General features: G+C 38.8%; 1 protein-coding gene and 1 pseudogene across 2 annotated transcripts in view; both read right to left on the bottom strand.

Moving 5' to 3' along the window:
• The window catches only part of PAK3 (p21 (RAC1) activated kinase 3), a 271,892-nt gene that overhangs the window by 157,234 nt on the left and 102,614 nt on the right, over positions 1-12,044 (bottom strand). The window lies entirely within an intron of this gene.
• LOC136386439 (Y-box-binding protein 1 pseudogene) lies at positions 1,566-2,447 on the bottom strand (annotated as a pseudogene).

Genomic DNA, 12,044 nt, shown 5'->3' with positions numbered 1-12,044 from the left:
CTTACTTAACAGAATGCATCCAACTTCTGTTTAGTGAATCTAATTTTTTCAATTATCTTCCTTTCTCAACTTTCCAATTATCTTCCTTCTCATTACCCTGAGAAAACATCAGACATTAAATACAATCACATCACACTTAGGGGAGTAGCAAGATTTATGAAGTATCTTTATTATTTTATTTAAGACTTATTAACAGGTACTTGTAGTTTGCTGGCTTTTTGCAAAAATCAAATTGTAAACTTTTTTTTTCAAAAACAGAGAGTGAGTCAGAGAGAGGGATAGACAGGGACAGACAGACAGGAACGGAGAGAGATGAGAAGCATCAATCATTAGTTTTTCATTGCGCATTGCAACACCTTAGCTGTTCATTGATTGCTTTCTCATATGTGTGAAGACCATGGGCCTTCAGCAGACCAAGTAACTCCTTGTTGGAGCCAGCGACCTTGGGTTCAAGCTGGTGGGCTTTTTGCTCAAACCAGATGAGCCTGCGCTCAAGCTGGCAACCTCGGGGTCTCGAACCTGGGTCCTCTGCATCCCAGTTCGACACTTTATCCACTGTGCCACCACCTGGTCAGGCTAAATTTTTATTACAAATTAAAAACAAAGTTCTTAAAAATCTCAATGCGACTAGATAGAAAACAATTAAAAAATCTTTATCAATGTCTCTTAGTTTCACTATTATGTCCCACCTACGTATGGAATAATACAGTTCCTGGTTTTTTCTGATTTACTTATTTCGCTTCGTATCATGTTATCAAGATCCCACCATTTTGCTGTAAATGTTCCGATGTCATCATTTCTTATGGCTGAGTAGTATTCCATAGTGTATATGTGCCACATCTTCTTTATCCAGTCATCTATTGATGGGCTTTTTGGTTGTTTCCATGTCCTGGCCACTGTGAACAATGCTGCAATAAACATGGGGCTGCATGTGTCTTTACGTATCAATGTTTCTGAGTTTTTGGGATATATACCCAGTAGAGGAATTGCTGGGTCATAAGGTGGTTATGGGGGGGAGGGGGGAATGGGAGAGGGAAAGGGGGTGGGGAGGGGCACAAAGAAAACAAGATAGAAGGTGACAGAGGACAATCTGACTTTGGGTGGTGGGTATGCAACATAATTGAACGACAAGATAACCTGGACTTGTTATCTTTGAATATATGTATCCTGATTTATTGATGTCACCCCATTAAAAAAATAAAATTATTATAAAAAAAAAAACAAAACTTAAAAACAATCTAGTTTTAATAAAAAATTAAGTTTAAAAAAAAATCTTTAAAGGTGTATTGAAAAAAATCAGGCTTAAAAAAACAAACAAACACACAAACAAACAAACAAAAGAAAACCCACTTTTGGTGTTACCAAAAAGAGATGACTTTAGGTAAAAATAATAAAAAACCCATGCTGCATAGATGATACAAATAGTTCTAGTTATCTGGTCAATGGGCAAAAGCAAGCACTTAAGGTCTTCAAGCTCCAATGTTCATTTCTTATTGCTGGAATTTCATATTCATTTTTTTGGATGATGACTAAACCAGATGATGGTAGAGATGGTAAGCCAGCATTTACTCAGCCCTACCCTGCTCAGCCTCAGGTGTGGACAAAGTCTCAGCTGGTATATATACTGCTTTTGTCTCTTTCTACTTTGTGGTTTATTATTTTCTGGGTGTCTGTGGCAATATTGACGTTGATATGCCTGCTGATCTTGAGTCTCAATTCTCTGATGTTCCTTATATTATTCGTTGTCATCCTTTCTAGCCTCTCTCTGGTGAGGAGAACCTTTGCAATATCATGGTCTATAGTCCCAAAACATGTTCTGTCTCATTGGTCTACCTTGTTCTCTTGCACCTGGTTGTTAGCAAGCACTCTCCATAACTTTTCCCTGCATAGGAGGGTTGGAATACTGTCCTCAGGCTGATAAAGTCTTTGCATGGAGTAAGGTGGGAACTGTCTCCTGTGGTAGGGCAAGCACTATTGGGTGTGGCCTTCAGGAGCACTCTCTATCCCTCATTCTTATCTCCACTGTCACTATTCTGTTAATTCTGCTGGTTATTGCGTGAAGGACACTGTGGCATGGTCAGTGCCTATAATGGTTACAGTTTACTGCATATTTATAGCCTTTCACTAGAACTCCACCAGGGCCTATACCTTTTGTTTCCTTTGCACCCTTTTCTGCTTCACCAACACCAAACAGTCATTCTGTCTCCTACACTGTGAAAGTACTTCCTGGGATTATTCTTCTTTATGGCAGACTGGTGTACAAAAATATCTTCCTTGGTGCCATTCTTGTTGATGAAACCATATTTGTTTCTTACACTGAACCATTTTAGTGTTCCCCAAACCTTTCCTGCAATGCTGGTGGAGGAGAGGCACTCACTACACCACTGCTTATGGTGCACGATGTGCAAGGCTCGGGTTTCAGCCTCGCTGTTCTTGGGCACAGTCATGGTGACTGGGGCTGGCTTAGACAGCTATGGTCCCTCCTGCAGTGTGATGGTAATTTGGCCAACAATGCTGGGGCTTCTTAGAGCTTTCTGAGGTCTGTTCTCTGCTCTCACTACTGATTGAATTGAATTAGTAAATTTTCTTACTTAATTTTTTTTAAACAGGGACAGAGAGAGAGTCAGAGAGAGGGATAGATAGGGACAGACAGGAACAAAGAGAGATGAGAAGCATCAATCATCAGTTTTTCGCTGCAACACCTTAGTTGTTCATTGATTGCTTTTTCATATGAGCCTTGACCGCGGGCCTTCAGCAGACCGAGTAACCCCTTGCTCAAGCCAGCGACCTTGGGTCCAAGCTGGTGAGGTTTCTGCTCAAGCTAGATGAGCCTGCGCTTAAGCTGGTGACCTCGGGGTCTTGAACCTGAGTCCTCTGCATCCCATTCCGATGCTCTATCCACTGCGACACCGCCTGGTCAGGCTCTTACTTAAACTTAAAACATTATCTATATGTTTGCTTATGCACAATTCTTCTCAAATATCAACAGAAATACTGTGCTCAAAATGCCAGAAAATATAACTGTTGAAAATATGACATAATCTTCACAACCTGGCACTATCTACCATAACATATTGAAAAAAGTATTAACAGTATGGTTCTTCTTTTCACTATTGTCAAACCACCTTAATGCTTTCAAATAATATTCAAGGTAATTTTATATACATCTTGGACCCTTTTTCCATGCTTGCCCTTGTTGGCTTCTTTCTAAACACTTGTGCTTGATTTTACCTATAGCATCTGCTCAGGATCCTAGGGAATAAGAACTAATTGTGCCTAAATTCTAGGACAGAAGTCAATTTTATTGAGGAAAGGAGAGATGGAGAGGTGTGTGGCTGGGCATCTGTCCACTGGCCTTGCTAAGTGAAGTTTTCATGTCATATGTCATAGTCTGAATTCTCCATCTCCTAGACATTTCTGAGTTTCTTATGCCAGCCCCCCAAAATGGCACAATCTTAATGATTCAGCTTAGGTGGGAAATTCCAAAAATGGCAGATTTTCTTGGAGTTTTTCCCCACTAACCTGCTTAAACACATTACAAGATCAACTTCTGCTAGTCACAGATGACAACACAGATGGAATAATTAAGACACATGTGTAAAAGCATGCCAGGACTTTGGTATGTAGGTTTTCCAAAGCTGCACTTAAGGGATCGCTACTGCAGGGTAAGAGACAATAGTAGATGTGGGGAGAAGAGGCCTTATTCATAGGCAGTGGTTGTCAGGCTACCACAGTAACCAAGAGGTACCTACATATTTGCCAGTGATATCAAGCCCCACTTCCACACTTATATCCATATTTCTAAGGCAACATCCATAGTGTGGCCAGGGTACTGGAACAGAAAAGGCCAGGAAACTTAACAACACTGCTTTGAAAAATTTTGCAATCCTTCTTCTAGAGGTTCCTACACAAAGCAAGGTGGTCAAGAATAAAAGGAATAAAGCACATCTTCCTTTTGGGGAATACTGCCATTAGCAGCCATTAAGAAAAGGTAGATCGAATAGAAACCACAAGTGAGAGCCATTCTGCCAACATTTGGCAAGGAGTAGCACTTTGGGAAATAATAGTCCATCATTTATAATGTGATGGTGGCACAGTATAGTGGAAATGATACATGATGGAAGCCTAGCTTCTTCTTCAAGCTTCATCACTAATTCACTGTGTGGCTCTGAGCAAATAAGTTCAAGAAGTTTCCTCATTCATAATAACTATATAGTTTAAGCTTCCCATTCCACCTGCCTATTGTTAAGCATGATGACAAAATCATATGCAATATACTTTGGTTTCTTACAGTTGTTGAAACCAATAGAAATGTAAGGACAGATATGTTTTTTAAAAAAAGCAATGATGAATTAGCAAGGTAGTGAGTATTATAGGCAAAAATTGAAATGATAATGGGAACCTAGAGATTTGAGTGAGAATGAAGGTAGTATTTTTTGCCCTAATGTCATTTTCCAATGCCAGAACATTGTAACTTTCTTATTGAAAACTTTGTCAGTCAAAGAGAACAGAAATCAAAAACCATATTCAAGAGAAGGTGAGAAATCTGGTAGGAAACTCTACCCAAAGAGATCTAGGGCTCCAAGTGATTATAATTAGAGGACAATGGTGAATTACACATGAACCTTGTAGACTTCTGGCCTAATTTTATATTGCCCATGAAAAATCAAGTCTTATAATGGTCCCAGAGTAGCAGTGTCCCAATATCCTGGTCAAAGCAAAAAGGTTGTCTCTGTGAAGAAAGATAACTTTATTCTGGGCCTCAAATCATTCCTACAAATAATTTTTCAAGTAAAAATTCTAGCATTGAAAGATAACCAGACATACAAAAAATAAGTACTGTGTCCAGGAACCTGCAGAAAAGGCAAACAATAAAAATAGATCTACAAAGAGTACACATATTGGACATACCAGATACAGAATATACTATGTTTAAAGAAATGAAGTTAAACTGTTCTAAAGTCCTGATATTATCTATGAGCAAGGTAAAAGTATGATTAAAAACTATGTAACAAGTTAAATACACATGCTCTAATTTTTAGGTAACAACTAAATGAACATAAACAGTGCTTATCTTCCAAAATAGTAGACAGGACAGATAAAATTATAAAAAAGAAAATCAATGCCAAAAAAGGCAAGGAAAGAAACAAAAGGAAGGACAAGTAGAAACACAACATAAGGTGGTAGATAACCATATTGGATAATGTAGATGGAAGTGCTAAGGAAAAGTTGACAATGTTTAACAAATGCAAGAGATTATTGAGACTGGGAAATCTTAATAGTAAGTACATAAGTATCCTCTTACTTTCACCTTTTAATTCTTTAATTTTCATTGATTTCTACTACCTGGTTTTCCTGTACATATGGTATGAGGTGATAAAGTGATTGTTCACTTGAGTCCCAAAGAATCCATGGCTGATTCAAAAGAAATCTGAACATGGTAATAAAAAAGACAAAAAATAGTTGTACTCATTCTTTTATAGTCCAATTTGATGAGATCTGGGGACTGAGAAGCTTAGGAGCATTGGCACAGGCACAGTCAGCATCTTGCATATGGCCTGAGCAAGAGCAAACAGACGACAAGATAAAACTACTACAAATATGACAAATTGGTTGTTTGGATACTTGGCCATTCAGTGATTTGATGTCCATTGGATTTACTTTTATAGAACTGGCTCTTAATATATTAATCTATTATAGAACCCTTTGATATTTATTTGCTACATGTGGATTTCCCTTGTCTTTTGTTCCAAGGACTTGGGGATTAGCACAGGTGAACGGGAGCTGTTAGCAGGGCTGGCTTCATGGATGTGCAAACTGTACAGTCTACAGTACCCCACACTCAGAAGAACCCATGTGTAGTTTAAGGTTCTGCTCTGACTGTCTAGAAATTCTTAATTTTTTAACTAGAGACCACATATTTTTATTTTTTACTGGGACCAGAAAATTATATAACTGGTCCTCAGAGCTCAAATGATAAGTGGGCAGCAGCAGAAGGTGAGAAGGCCAGTGGTCACTTACTGAGTTTTGTCAACCTAATAGATTGTGAAGGCTCTCAGCCAAAGGCTAAATGAGAGATGCCATATGCAGCTCAAGATATATTGAGTGGAAGTGGTGACTGAGGTACAAATGCATCCATCAGGAACTATTTGAGGGCTATTTCAATAACACCAAACATCTATTTAGCAATCACTATATACCAGGCACTAGGTGAACTCTTTGCACATATTGTCAGATTAATTCCTAATTATGAAAAATTGCTGTGGGAAAACCAGAAACCTTTTTAAATCCCCACTCAGGGAGGAGCTTACTGTCTAGTTCGATAGCGACATATACGCAGTAGTAAAAGAGAACTGAAAATGCAGCCTGTGTTTAAGTGTCAAACACATGACAAGTCAGAGCGATATTGCAGTTGGAGTTCATAGGTGGAAATCCGTTGAGTTTGGGTAGTCAGAGAAAATTTCTTGAAGAAAGTAAGGCTTAAGTTGGGTCTTCAAGTAAAGGTAAGTCCTGAATACAAGGGTGGGGGTTTCAGTAACTCTGAGCAAGGAGACTGGTATAGGATAGAAAGGGAAGTAGAAACCCCCTCAGGGTGACAGGAATAGAGGTAAGATGAAGATGAACAATCTTTTTGAAATAGAAGGTGCATAATGTAGGGTGAGGGAAGCAATCAGGGCTTCAAGAAAGAAGAAGGTATGGAAAGCCGCAAATACCATGATTCAGATTTGATCTACTGATCGTGGGGAAAAGCAGCAAAGGTTTTGGGCAGCAGGGGAATGGCAGGATAAATCGGTGTTGGGAGAAGCTGAACCTAGTTGCAAAGGCAGGAGTATAGGGTGAGGGGTGAGGTGAGTGGTTCTGGGGCTTCCAGGGGAGAGTTCAAACACTCTATAAGGTATCAGGCTAAACTATGCCCCAAACATTCCCCCAGGACTGTCCCTTAAAGCTACTACCCAAAAGGGCAAAGTGAAAGGAATCTTGATCCCCCCAGCCCTCTCTTCTCATCACTTTCCAGCACGGGTCTGACTCAACCCCAGCTCTTGCTTTAGTGCTTACGCAAGCACTTTAAGTGCCAAAGCGTTGTCATAGAAATCACTGCTTCATCTTTCTCATGGAGTATTTTGCAGCTGTGAGGCTTCCTGCTCCAGATAGCTTTTTGAAAATATTTCAAGAAAGTGGCAAATGCATCAGCCAGCAGTACATGTAACTCAGATTGGTGGGGTGGGAAGCTGGAAGGAAGGGGCTATACCCACTTAGCTGCAGGGCCAGTGGAAAACAATTACCTTTTAAAACCAGTGTCTTTTGTTAATAGATTGGGCTCCAGACAATGTTTTACCTTTTTTTCACTATTACTGGATTATTCCCTAGGGCCTGCTAGTGTCAATCCAGCCACTATCCTCAGGAGACCACTGGTGATACTCTGGACTTATCTATCGTACAGCTTAAATTAATGGGTGAAGGCAGGTAGAATCACATGGAACACAACAGGGCTGAGAGCTACAGAAAGGAAACCATCCATAATGATAATAATCAGAAATAAATCTTAGTTCATTCTGCACAGGGCACTGCACTAAGCACTTTACGGGGGGTTTCCTCATTTAATTCTTACATTATCCTTTAAGGTTGGTCCTATAAGCCTCCAGTGGCTAAATGATTTACCCTGACATTCACAGGAATAGGTCATAGAGCTGAGGGTGTAGTGTATTCTTAATCACTCTGTCACAAAAACTTTTATTTTTTCTCTTTTAATAATGGTTATATGTGAAATGTAGTATTCATTAAAAAGTATATTAAAATATATATGCATTTTCTTAAATAGTTATATTTATCTGCTTCCTGTAATTGATCCATAATGGTAATGTCAATGATGATGATGATAAGAGTTCATATTTACTAGGTTAGTTTTTGTCAAGAGTGTTAAGTGCCTTACTTACATTCTAGATTGTGTAATTCCCACAACAGCTCAATAAGCCAAAGACTTTTATTATTATCTCCGTTTTAGAGAAGAGGAAATTGAGTCTTGGAGCAGTTAAGTAACTCATCTAATGGAATTTGGTGAAGCATAGACACAAACTCAGGTCTCTATGATTCCAGGCCATACTGACATTTGAAGCTGCATAGTGGCATTCTCTCTGGACCTAGGTTGAGTCTTCTATTGCATGCAAACCTCCAGCCTCCAGTACTCTGTCATCTTGGAAACATTTTGCTATGCTCACTTTTCCTGGAGTGGTTAAGAACTTCCAGGGGTCCAGCCCTTTTCTAAAATGAAGGATGCCTAACTGGAGTCTCCAGGTCAGCAGAGACTATGTATGGCCTGTCAGCAAAGACCCTAGGAATTATGTGCTTCACAGGACCCCTTCTTAACCACAGGGAATGCCATGGGCCTAACTACTTTTGGGAAATTCATTCACCTATGTGTTCACACCTTGCCTTGCCTTCCTGGTTTGGACAGCCCAGTTCAGGGGTGAGTATATTAACACTCCATCTCCAACCATTCAAGAAGCCACATTTGTGTAGGCTGCAGTCTAGCCAGGTTCTTCAAGTGAAAAATTACCTCTGACCCAGTTATCCTAATCTCCTTTGTCCACATAGTCTATTAAAGCATCACTCTGCTCTGCTGAGCTTAGAGTAATGCCAGCACTGTCTGTCTCAGTTCATCACTGAGCAACCTCACCTGTAGGCAAATTCTTCTGGTCTTTAGTGAGTGTTGGGTGGTGGAGAAAGGATGCTATTTTCTGCCCAAATAAGAGGCTAAAGCCAAATAGCAGATGCAGGTACAGCCAGGTCAGATAGAAAAGACAAGTTGATGGCATCAGTTTTATAAGATACTAATTCCTCTCATTTAATAGCAATAGGGACCTTAAAAATGAGAAGATTGTTAATAAGCAGGCAACATCCAGCACACAAAGTTGTCTGGATCTGACAAGGGGACAGAAAATAAAACTGGCTTTCCAAGTAATAGCTATTTTATGAGTTCTGGGAAGGTTGGCCACTTGAGCCTGCCATTCATACCATTGAATTTCATGGATCAATTTTAAAGTGGCATACAGGGGAAAAAAAGCCTAAATGAAAGTGGCACAGAGGAAAGAAAACTCTAAATTCTGGCTTAATCTGGGTTTATCATAGGTCTTCCTTACTACTGACTATGTGTGTGACCTTGGGAGGCAAGTCATAGAACTTCTGATCAAGAACTGATGCTAAAATGTCCATCTTGTTTAGTCCTCTCTTGGTGCCTAAATATACTTAATACCACCAGCCTCTACCAACATCCTGGGAGTGACAGGAAACTTGCTACCCATCAAAACATTTTCTCTAATGTTTAGTTTAGTGAGCTCTCAATTTTATCTACTTGACTATTTAACAAATACCTATAATTGTGCTTCATATGTGTCAGATACTAATCTTAAGCAAATCGAAAATATTAAATTATTTCATCTTTATAACAACCCTATTATGTAGGTACTGCTATTATGTTACAGGTGAGGAAGCTGAGTGTTGAAAAGGCTAAAATACTTGAAGTCAGACAGCTAGTAAGTATCAGAGTCAGGATTCTGATCCAGGCAATGCCACTTTTGACTGCATGTGTGGAATCACTCAACTATGTGAAGCTCTTCTATTGGGCTGAATGTGTTTACTTCTTTGTAATTTGCATATCATTGGTCCTAATCCTTACTCTTCCTGGAGTCCAATAGGCCACATTATATTTAACCTCAGGAAGTTATTTCCTATGCACAAGGAAGATTTGGATGTTGGTGCCATTGCTGTAAAAATGATAGGGCATACTAATATCTCAGCCCAAGAGAGCAGACAATAAGAAGGCACTTTACTGTCAAAGTACTAGATCCACAGAAGGTAAAGAACACCTCCAAAGTCAAAGAATGAGTTGATGACAGAGTTTGAATTTGTCTATATATCTAGAATCAGTATCAATGGCCTTTATAATACAGTCCCTAAAACTTCTTCCATCCTTGCCTCTTGTCCCCAACTCATGCATTATGGTTGATATAATTGCAGCTACCATTCAGTGTGTGCTCACGTATTCTGCCTCTGAAGTTTTGCATACATTATCTCACTTAATCCTCACAACCACTTCTTCCTTGTGAGAGAAGACCTACTATCATCTTTATTTTACAGAGATAGAAGCAAAGGCATAAGGAAATCAAATAATTTGCCACTAGTTAAATAGCTAGTTAAGCTGCAGATATTGGAATTGAACTCAAGGTCTTTCTGTCATCAGAGTCTGGGATTTTAATAACCATGTTGCAGATCTCTCCATAACATTCACAAGAAACCTGAGGCACCTCGGGATTCCCTTGTTGAAAGGAAGATTATTAGTGCTAAAGACCTAAGAATAACTATAGATATCTTGTTCCTGATATAATCAGATATATATTTTTTAATATTGGGAAGGATTTATTTGAGAGAAAGAAGGTAGTTTGCCTCTTAACTCAGGTTATAAGACATGAGGCTATAACTGATAATATATGATTCTTAAGGAAGATTCACACCTACCTTAATTGTACAACAGTTTTTCTTAGCATATATTATGTACCACATACTACTAGGAAGACAGTAGGCCTGTGCTGTTTGCTTGCTACTTGATGGGCTTCAATTACATTACTTGCCAGTTTGCTGAGTCTCTATGATTAAGAGAAAGATAATATTCACTTTACGTCTGCTCCAAACTGAAATACTTGCTTTTCTTTGAGAGGTAAAAACCAAAATACCAAGGAAATAAAGGCAAAAAAAATGTTTGAACAAACAAGGAATGTGGGAAAATTTAAAAAGCTATTTATAGCAACCTAAGCCCTGAGTGGAAATCCTCTCAATTTTAAAACACTTGCAGGGAATCAGACAGCTTAAAAAAACAATCAACACTTATATGTCAGAGGTTGATAGTCTTCATATACAAAGAGTTTACACTTTATACTTTAGTATTTGTTAATAAAAATACTAAAACACTAATGGTTAAATGGGCAAAAGATACAATTTCTAAAGGAAGAACTCAAAATGGCTGATAAATATGTGAAAACTAGTCATCCTTGCCTAGTAATAAAATATATAAAAGTGAAGCAAGTCAGATACAAATTTTCTGCATCAAATAAACAATTTTTAAAAAATGGAAGACTTAATGCTGACAAAAATATGTCCTGTTTTGCATTCTTATACATGGCTAGTAGAAACTGAACAAGCTTTTTACACAGAAAGTTGATAATAAGTATATTAAGCCTAGTGGGTTTTTTTTTTAGATTTTATTTATTCATTTTTAGAGAGAGAGGAGAGAGAGAGAAGGGGGGAGGAGCAGAAAGCATCAACTTCTATATATGCCTTGACCTGGCAAACCCAGGGTTTCAAACCGGCAACACCCGAGTTCCAGGTCTACGCTTTATCTACTGCACCACCACAGGTCACACATAAGCTTATATGTTCAGGTCCTTTGACACACAATGATTTGCTTTGAGCATGTGCAAGGGAACAGTGATGTTCTGGGCCACCAGCTTATCTACTTCTTCAGTAGATGCTCACACTGCCTTGGACAGTCAAACTTAACTTTGTGTCTCAACTAGACCCTGGTTTATGTTCCTTCCCACCTCCTTCAGCAAGTCCCCTGCACTGAGTACATATTCAAGGAATAGCTTCTTGGAGATCAATGAGTAGATGGAAATGGTGATAAACTATACAGATAACAAGTATGGGAAGGTTATACTACTGACTAAGCATTTGACTTTGAGGAGTTTACTTACCTTTCTGTGTATTTACTTACCTCTGGCCTATAATTTGGGCCTGCCTTCATTCACTTCTTAACACGACTTTGAAGGAAAGCTCTGCCAGTTCTAAGCTGTTTGAACATGAGAAAGCTACTTAACCTCTCTCAGCACTTCAATTTGTTCATGTATTTAATACTACCCTGGTAGGATTGAAGTGAAGATGGAATGAGATATTGCTTATAAAGAATTTAGCATTGTGCTCAACACAGAGTAAGAATTATAATAAATGAAGGAGGCTAAAACATAGTAGTTTTACAGTTGCACAGTTAAAATTCT

The sequence above is a fragment of the Saccopteryx leptura genome, chromosome X (genome assembly GCF_036850995.1).
Source record: "Saccopteryx leptura isolate mSacLep1 chromosome X, mSacLep1_pri_phased_curated, whole genome shotgun sequence".
Taxonomy (NCBI): Eukaryota; Metazoa; Chordata; class Mammalia; order Chiroptera; family Emballonuridae; genus Saccopteryx; species Saccopteryx leptura.
This window is presented reverse-complemented; position numbering and strand designations above follow the sequence as displayed.